At 49.7% G+C, this 10,091-nt stretch overlaps 1 long non-coding RNA gene across 1 annotated transcript; it reads right to left on the bottom strand.

Annotated features, from left to right (window-relative positions):
* Positions 1-2,885: 2,885 nt before the first annotated feature.
* LOC135232323 (uncharacterized) lies at positions 2,886-9,547 on the bottom strand. The gene is made up of 2 exons (XR_010322874.1): positions 5,743-9,547; positions 2,886-4,933 (listed from the first exon to the last, which is right to left on the bottom strand). It is a non-coding gene; the product is annotated as an uncharacterized LOC135232323 (long non-coding RNA).
* Positions 9,548-10,091: the final 544 nt, after the last annotated feature.

Here is a 10,091-nt window from a genome sequence, read left to right as displayed (position 1 = left end):
AAATCCCCTTCCTCAGTAAAGATTTTAGTTTGCTACGTGGATTACACCTCAACATAAAGAAAACAAAAATCCTCACAACTGGACCAATAAGCGAAATCATGATAAAAAGTTGTCAAGGGTTTCATTTTACTTGGATCCACAGCCAACACCCATGGAAGTAGCAGTCAAGAAATCAAAAGACACGTTGCACTGGGCAAATCTGCTGCAAAAAAAAAAAAAAAAAATTTTTTTTTTTTAAGGGCCTCTTTAAAGTGTTGAAAAGCAAAGATGTCACCTTGAGGACTAAGGTGCGCCTGACCCAAGCCGTGGTGTTTTCAATCACCTTATATGCATGTGAAAGCTGGACAATAAGGAAGACTGAAGAAGAGTTGACAGCTTTGAGTTGTGGTGTTGCCGAAGAATACTGAATATACCATGGACTGCCAAAAGAACGAACAAAACTGTCTTGGAAGAGTACGACCAGAATGCTCCTTAGAAGCAAGGATACCAAGACTATGTCTCACATACTTTGGACATGTTGTCAGGAGGGATCAGATCCTGGAGGACATCATGCTTGGTAAAGTAGGGGGTCAGCAAAAGACCCTCAAGGAGATGGCTTGACACAGTGGCTGCAACAATGGGCTCAAGCATAGCAACAATTGTGAGGATGGTGAGGGACCAGTCAGTGTTTCCTTCTGTTGTCCACAGGGTCTCTATGAGTTGGAACCGACTCGAGGGCATCTAACAACAACATGTGGCTGCAAAGGACGGCTGGTGGTGCGCTGGTTAAGCATTTGGCTGCTAACAAAAAGGTTTGCAGTCAGAATCCACCAGGCGCTCCTTTGGGGCAGTTCTACTCTGGGACAGTTCTACTCTGTCCTATACGGTTGCCATGAGTGGGAATCGACTGAATGGCAATGTGTACGTGGCTGCAAAGGAGTCCTGGTGCTGCAGCTAAGCTGCTAATAAAAAGGCGGGAGGTTCAAACCAGTGTCTCTGCAGTAGAGAGATGAGGCAATCTGCTTCCTTAAAGATTACAGCCTTGGAAACCCTGGGGGGCAGTTTTACTCTGTCTTATAGGGTCGCTATGAGTTGGAATTGACTCAACAGCAATGAGTTTGCTACGTGGCTGCAAACCCCACTGCTTCTAACTTCCTAGTCTACTGATATTTAATTTTAAATCAAATGAAACATAAATGAGCTAGCTTTGAGCAGATACTCCTCTAGAGCTCTGTCTGCAGCTCTCTTAAACGGATTCTGGATTGTTAGTGAGAAAGAATCACATTAAATTCACCTGCACACCCCAGGTACTAAGACTCCTGGAAGAGACGTGGCACACCATCTTGTCTCAACATGAAAATCTGACATCTTTTGAAGAAGACCGAGGGTATAAGTTGGGGTTTTTATTGGAGTCTCTCTTCTTAAATAGAACAAGCAGTCGTGGCAGGGAGTGTTCGGAGTTAACCCAGGCAATGTTCAGACTGAATCAAGTCTAGATGTTTTTACACAGGCAAGATTTTAGGCTGCTGGTGCTTAAAAAACATTTTTTTTTTTTTTTTTTAATTAAGGGCACAAAAGCCTACAGAAAGAGGCAACATCCTGTGTGAAAAATGATGCCCTATTCTCAGAGCTAATTACAAGTGTAATCTGTGCGGAACAAGACTTACCTGGGAAGCTTCATTCATTCGTTCATTTCTCCAACCACGAATTTTGAGTGCAAAAGCCACTGTAGCATCAGGTGTAGGTACTATGACTATGAAGTGAGTAAAAGACGGTGCCTCAGCCCAAGGGACTCATTGTCTAATAGGGAGTAAATCTGCACTGGGCATACACCTTCCATAACACAGACATTAGGGATGGAAAGCACCATTTGTCTGTTGGTTTGTCATACAGTGGGGGCTAGATATTGCTGTGATGCTGGGAGCTATGCCCATGGTGGACAGGCTTCAGTGGAATTTCCAGACTAAGACAGACTAAGAAGAAATGCCTGGAGATCTATTTCCAAAAACCAGCCAATGAAAACACTATGGATAACAACAGAATATCATCCAATATAGTAGTGGCATCGCTAGGGGGATGGGAAGTGTGGAACTGCACCCCATGACACTGTCAGAGGGGATGACAACGAAATGACCCCAGGGTCTGTAGTGGTGGCAGTGGCAGCAGGTGGGCAATGCCAGGAGATGGGGCAGCCAAGGCAGTGACATCACTAGGGTTGCTGTCACCTGTCACCCAGTGCAGTAACTTGTCACCTCCCCAACCTCTGACACCCACCAGGCAGGGTGCAGCAGCCTCTGAGTTGGCCGATGGTAGAGGGATGGAGCTGCACGTGGGGCGGGGCGGACGCAGTGCAGCACTTGGCCTTGCTGGGGGAGGGGAGTACGGTGGGGCGGGCCACACCATCCGCCCTGGGCAGGGGTATGTGACACCATGAGTTACCACACCGGGTGGCACCAACCCTAATGACACCGCTGCAGTATAGCACTGGCAGAGGAGCCCCCTAGGGTGGAAGGCACTCAGAACACACAGAGGCCGCCACAGCGGATTCCAGCACACCAGCAACGGTGAAGACGGCCCTGGACCAGGCGACATTTGGTTCTGTTGCACCTGGGGTCACCACGGGCTGGAGCCAGCTCTATGGCAGCTAACAGCGGGTAGCAAGTGCCACATAAACACTGTTGTTGTTGTTAGGTGCTGTCACCAGCTATTGTGATTTGCCTAGAGACTCTGGGTTGGAGCACAAAGGGTTGATGTCTTCCTGGGCCTCAAAACCAAGAGTCATCCCATTATTGGAGGACAGATTCTGGCCACCGTGTCCTTTACTGGGGTCACAGCGTTAGAAGATGAGGAAGGGTGTGCTGATTGACAGGGAGGCTGCAGGAGAGATCATTTTCCAGGGGCAGGCAGTGGTTGCCATGGTTTCCAACTGGCAGCGACTGCAAGGTCAATTCCTTGAAAATACTTCAGTGCTGATAGCAGCAGGGTGATCCCTCCATGCCCCTAATCACTTCTCCCACACCGAGACAGACTGCTCCACAGTCCTCACGGGCAGGGCGGCAGGAGAAATCACGGTGAATCGCAATCAGGGAGCACAGCGGGCCAGCTGACCAGCACCCAGGAAGCCAAATCCAGCCATTTCCCCAGGGGCGCCCCAACAGGGAAGTGTCGCTTTGAGAATGTTATTTTTAATAACCACAGGAGAACACAGCATTTTCTGGCGAGACCAGGGTCTACCTTGATAAAGATCACTGGGGACAGCTTTTACTGTTTGAAATTTTAGGTTTGCTCTCTGGTGATCTGTTTGTACTTCCCAGGATAAACCGCAATGCACGCACAAAAAAAGCTTTGGTAAAATTCCACAGCCTCACTCACCGTCTGACTTAACTTGGGGCCGCCTGTCCCCCAGCCTGCGTGTGCTCCACCCTCAGATCAAAGGCCCATCCTCCTGCATTGAGCTCCTCGGACATTTCCGGCTACAAGATCGATGAACCATTTTCCTGTATACAGTGGCTCAAGTCGTTTCGGGAAGCCTCTCCCCTGGGAAGGGGATTACGTACGTTCAGAGGGGCGGGCGTTCTCCAGGGCAGCAGCCTCCCCACAGGTACTCCGCGTGCTGGGGCAGCTCCATCAGGCAGGCTCCAAAACCTCCGTGTTCATCGTGGGCCGGCTGGGGACTCATTTTAGACACCAGCTAAAAGATGCAATTTCTCCACTATACACAGGTTCTGCCTAACGGAGCCAAATGCAGAAAAAACAACCGGCAACAATTCAGAACGCGCCACTACAAACTGACCGGTCATTCAGATGCTTTGGATGGAGTCTCTGGGTAGCACACATGGTTAAGTGCTTGACCGTGCCAAAAGGTTGGCGGTTCGAACCCACCCAGAGGCACCACAGAAGAAAGGCCTGGTGATCTACTTTTGAAAGGTCACAGCCTCGCAAAACCCCACGGAGCTGTGCTACTCCGCACACAGGGGTTGCCAGGCGTCAGGTTCCACCTGGAGGCAACTAACAACAGAGAAGCTAAACCAAGGTTGTTTCCTTCTGTGGCCCCAATACTCCCCAGTGTGTTTCCTCCTTTTTCAAAATGGGCAACTGAGAGCTTAACATAACTAAGGCCATGATAAACCTATAAGTTGTTCTTCCTCTGCCTGCCTCCTCACATACTTCTGTTAATGACTTTGTTTTGACCAAATGTTAAGGACTTTGTTCTTTGCTTTAAATGATGCAAATAACCTCTTGTTCTGTCCGGACCACCTGTGGCCTACAACCCCCACAGGAAAGGTGGAGCCCAGGTATCAGATATGTATATCTTTAGCCTAATAAAGAAATGTCTGGCAGGGGACTACAAAGACACCTGTAACCCTTGTCAGATTCTACATAAGCTCTAATGTAAAACTGCTCTTTGGGACCCCACAGAGACAGCCTGTGTTGCTGCCGGTCCCCGGTGATGTATGCACCTCCTTAATAAACTTTCTCACTCTTTCGGACTTGGAGTATGTTTCATTGGCTCGACTGCTCCAGGACACGGACCCTCATCAGGTAACAGCAGCATAATGCTTTTTTTTTTTCTAGCAAAGCCAGGCCCTAGCCATCTGTTCCCTAAGCTGTATTAAATAATATTTCTTCAAATGTAGTCTGTCTATGCAATGGAATATTTCTCAGCCATAAAGAGAAATGAAGTCCTGATACACGCGACAACATGGACGAACCCTGAAAACATTACGCCGAGTGAATTAAGTCAGACACAAAAAGTTAAGTATTGTATGATTCCACTCGTACCAAATACCTAAAACAGGCAAATGCGCAGAGACCAAAGTTTATAAGTGGTTACCAGGGGCAGGAGGGAGGGGGACCGGGGAGCCACTGTTCAGGAAGCAGTGAGCAGCTGTTGATGGTGATGGGAAACTCGGCACTGGATACTGGCGATGCTTGCACAGCATGACGACTGTAACTGATCGCAGAAAGTACCCAATCAGTGGAGTGTTCACACTAATTAAATCTTAGGGACAATATTAGGAGCACTGAAGAAATTATTTAGAAAATGTAAACAACCTGGGTTATTCATGCCAAACAATTTGACGTGCCCCTCCCCCGCCCACACACACTTATCCTAAATACTTTTCTCAAAAGCAGCTATTTCAATAAAAATTATTTGTAAAACTGTCAAATCCCTGCTTTTACGTTCCAGTATAGTCACGGCTTGGTCACCATCCATCCATTATTGGGAGAGTCAGTCTTGTTCTGATGGCAGGCTTATCTAAATTCTCCCCTGCTTAGTTCTATGAACAAGGGGATGGCGCGCGCGCGCGCGCACGCACACACACACACACACACACACACTCTTTACAAGGCCTGAATCCTTCCACAAGAGTGGGGTGGAGGAGGGGCTCCCAAGGAAAAGGGGAAAACATTCTTAAAATGAAGTCATTTTCAAACAAGCCTGCTCAGCTGCCTGCTGGGACACCCATCAGCGTAGACCTCAGGACCCTATTCTGGGAGGGGTGGCTCTGAAGCCATTAACATTGACCCTGCAGCGTCCAACCCTCCCCCGGGGGAGGCTGCCTCTCCCCATTAGCAGCTGGGGGTGCAACCAAACTAACAGAGGGTCCCGAGGTTGTGACATGACGTGGGCTGCTAAGCCGGGCACTCAGTTGGCGTGGGTCCACCCAGCCCTTGCCTTGGTCCCCACACCTAAAGCTCTGTGACACCCTGAAGTCAGCCCCTACGCCCCCGTGTCTGTCCCAAAAGAAAACCACTCACAGGAACAGGGACCAGTAGGCGGAGGACAGCCATAGGGAGAAGGGGGAGCCGAGTCTGGGGCCCCTGCGGGGTCTGCACAGCTCCACGAGGGAGAAGGGGAGGCCGAGTCCGGAGCCCCTGCGGGGTCTGCACAGCTCCACGAGGGAGAAGGGGAGGCCGAGTCCGGGGCCTCTGCGGGGTCTGCACAGCTCCATGGGGGAGAAGGGGAGGTCGAGGCACTAGGTGGGCCCGCACAAGGGCTGGAGGGGGAGGCATATGTGTGCACGGACTGCAAAAAAAAAAAAAATCCAACACCCGGTTGCCCTTCCCTTTCGCATCAAGGGGCACATTTACATTTCAGAGTAAAGCGGGTTACAAGGAGGGTAGCTGGGGTGGGGGGGGCGCACGTCCCTGCTCCGGCGGCGGATGAAAGCCTTTGATAGGGTGCGGGGCGAGCAAATGTGAAACGCGCCTGCGCAGGGGCTCAGGCCGGGGCCCCAGCGCGCGGGCGGCGGCAGGCGGGAAATCCGGGCCTGGATCCGCACGACTGGAACAGACCGCCGGCGCAGCTCCCGGGAAAACCCGGACTGACGTTTCGGGAGCGACACGGGCGCTGCATCCAGTCCCCTGGCCCCTGACAGCCAGGCTTGGGCACTCACACGCACACACCCGAGAGCCCGCCCGCGGTGGGAACCTGGGAGGGGCCGTACAAGCTGTTCAGAATATTTTAGGAGGCAGAAGATTCTTCTAGCTTGGTAGTGTGAAATCCCTTATTTATGGCTCCCATTCAGGCCCAGGGTTGCACACAATTCGCCTTTCTAAGCGGTCGAACTCATGAATGTTGATCTTGCAAACCAGCCTGGCCCTGGCGGCTTTTGTTCCCCGGGCTGACAGCAGGGCCCGCCTTCTCCCCAGCACGTTCCCGGCCTCCGAAAGCAGAGAGGCGTGCCCCGCCCGTGCGCCCCGGGGTCTCCGGCAACAATGGGGGCTTGTCTGCTGGGCCCCACAGCAGCGTCCTGCCGAGGGGCCCCGGAGAAGTCCTCCAGACAAGTGGTCCCGACGGGAGGAGGGCGCCTGATGGAGGGCTTTGGGAGCCTCAGACCCTCGCCCTGGGACCTAGGTGGGCGCCCTTGCCCAGGCGCGGACTCCCAGGACAGAAGCAGGGAGCGCAGAGAGGAGGCCAAGCCAGGCGGGCGGTTGTGGGCCTGAAATAAGGAGATCAGAGCAGGGAGGGCGGTGTCAACTCAATCCACAGAAGCCATCAATAAAGCAGTTTTGCTAAGAGCCAAGCAGGTCGTTGGCTTTTCCAGTGGGCTCCGTGGTCGGATACGATGCTTTTCACTAATGTGAGTGAGTTAATGTTTATAAAATGCTCGTGGCTCTGGAGGAATAGGTGCTAACTGCAGGCCAAATACATGTATTGGAGTGTTTTGTGATGGATGTGAAAGCTGACTGAAATGAGAATACAAGCACACACATCCTCACTCTGAGGAATCCAGACTCATGAATAAAGATACTCATGCCGAATTTAAATTTTACCGTGACACGCTCTCCGAGCAGGTCTTTGTAACCGAAACAACTCGTTGGCCTTACCTGTGTGATCTCCCACTACGCGTTAAGAGCTCTTGCAGTGTTGGGGCTGGGAGAAGGCTATGTTTACATATAGAACTCTGTGTCTTAAAAAAAATGATCATGGTTGCTTGATACAGAATGTGTAACTAAGGTGGTCAGGATTCCTGACAGTTTAGCAGTTGCCGCTGAGTTGACTGACTCACAGCGACCTCATATGTGTCAGAGTAGAACTGTGTTCCATAGGGTTTTCAATAGCTGATTTTTCTGGGCCTAGATCGCCAGGCCTTTCTTCCAAGTTACCACTGGGTGAACTGGAACACCCAATCTTTCGGTTAGCAGCGTTCATCAACCGTTTGCACCCCCCAGGGACTCCTAGGATGCCTGCAAACTTTTCCTGCTTCTCTTCCTCCCCCTACCTCTCAGCTTACACACCCGTGCTCTCCACCTCTGTGACTGGTGAACCAGCTGCCTTGGGGTCCCAGCAAACAGGAGTACTGATTCTTGGCATTTCTTAACCGACTTTCAGCTCTTTCCTGTTACCCTGACAACCGCAGACCTCACTAGAGAGAAGACTACAAAGGATGGTTGAAGCCCGGTTTTCCCAAGAAGCAGGATGGCCAGCATGTCCGTTTTGGGTTTGCATGAATTTCACAGAGAGAGGGATATGGTAAGCCAGGCTCTGAAGAGGAAGAATCTCATCTCTGAGCCACTATCCACCCTTTTCCCATCAGTAATACATTCCAATCTGAGAGCCCAGTGGTCGGTAAAATGAAGCAGATAAAGACTCCAAAGACTAAGCCAAACCATTGCCACGAAGTCGATTCTGACTTATAGTGACCCTATAGGACAGAGTAGAACTGCCCACAGGGTTTCCAAGGCTGTAAATCTTTACAGAAGCAGACTGCCGCATCTTTCTCCCATGGAGCAGCTGGTGGGTTTCAACCGCCAACCTGTCAGTTAGCAGCCGAGCTGTTTAACTACTGCACCACCAGGGCTACAGCCTAGGAAACTCTATGAAGCAGTTCCTCTGTGTCACATAGGGTCACTATGAGTCAGAATCGACTTGGCGGCACCCGATAATGACTTAGGCATCTGCCAGACGAACTTCCTCCTCTCTTCTTGTTTACCACCAGTTTTCGTTCTCTACTCTCCTTATGCTGTTCAAAAAAAATCATGATGAGGAAGTATAAGGCATGACACTTAATGAGAAACGTCTGGGGGCTAAAACATCAAGGTTCGCTTTTTGGTTCTGTTCTAGTCCAGGGGGCCATCTAGAACAGGGATGGCAAACAGGGCTCATTTCACGTGTCAACTCCAACAAATTGCAAAAATAATAGCTAGAAAAAATTCCAAAGCCACACCTGGGCTTTGTGGGAGAGAGCATCCTGGCGGTTTAGTCATTTCTGCCACAGCGTGGGTTGGAGGGAGGAAGGGAAGGTTTGTGTCATCTGCCATCCAGGGCGGTGTTCTCAAACTTGGCTGCCCTCATCTGCAAGCTTTTAAATCTACCAAACTCAGGCCACACCCCAGACCAATGACATCAGAAACTCTGGGAGTGAAACCAAGGCACCAGGATTTTTTAAAGTTCCTCAGGTAATTCTAATGGGCAGCCAAGTTCATGAGCTGCCGATCGACAGCAGTGTTTCTCAGCCTTTTATCATCATCCAGCCCGTCCGCCAGCGGCTTTTTGATATTTTTCCCCTGTGAAAATTTCATATAATATATATGCACTATTGTTCTGTGTGTATACCTGTGGTTTATACTTTAAAAAAGTAAGTTTTTTTCACTATCCAAGAACCAATTTTTGGCCCCTTGGAGGTGAGGTTGGATTCCTGGGTGGTGTAAATGGTTAAGCACTCAACTACTAACCAAAAGGTTGGCGGTCCGAACCCATTCAGAGATGCCTCAGAAGAAAGGCCTGGCTATCTCCTTCAGAAATTTCACAGCCTTGGAAACCCGATGGGGTGCAGTTCAACTCTGCAACACGCAGGGTTGCTGCGAGTTTCAGTCGACTCGGCCGCAACTGGTTTGTTTTGGGTTTTGGAGGTGATATTCCCCTGTTGAGAATGCATGGTTTAGAGAATAAGAATTAGGTTTTATAGGATTGCCTATCATGACAGAAATAACGCATGGTACCAATTGACATTTAGGACTGTTAACAGTTTACTCTGGGAAGGCAAAATACCGCTGTCAGCCCAACATTGGAGGTGTAACATTAAGCCTCGTGACCACGGATGCTGTTGGTTATGTTGTTTAATAGTTTTCAGAAATAATTAAGGGATAACGTTAATTGAACAGGGAGGGCACTCTCCGATGGGATGGTCTCCTGCTGTTGGGTAAGTACCGAGGAGAAGAGGGAATGTTTGCTTTCCTAGCATGAGAAAACGTTTCTGCAGTAAATTAGTCCCGATTACGCAGTCATTATTTCTATTTTCCATTATTAACAAAGTCGATACTGTTTGTTTGTTTTCTGACGGAGTTTTTTGCCTTTTGGTGGTGTCTGTTCTCTTTACTCTGACTCATTTACTTAAGAAAAGTCTTAGCCTGAGTTTTAACCTAGAGGAGGACATTTATTTATCCCAAAACCACAGCATTTTATAATTATGCATTTCCACCTTTATTTTACAACTGACAAAAAACCTCAGTCGTTCTTAAAACACTTCAAATAAACCCAAGTTAAAAGGCTTAGATTAGTGAAAGGACATTGTTACAGGCTGGGAGGTTCTCATTATTCCCTTCCGTTTCCTTAAGTGCCCCTCCAGCCCCTGGCAGATGGCTTGAGTGCCAGCCCTGACCCT

This window comes from Loxodonta africana, chromosome 9, assembly GCF_030014295.1.
Source record: "Loxodonta africana isolate mLoxAfr1 chromosome 9, mLoxAfr1.hap2, whole genome shotgun sequence".
NCBI lineage: Eukaryota > Metazoa > Chordata > Mammalia > Proboscidea > Elephantidae > Loxodonta > Loxodonta africana.
The sequence above is the reverse complement of the archived record's forward strand: the minus strand, read 5'-3'. Positions and strand labels throughout refer to the sequence as shown.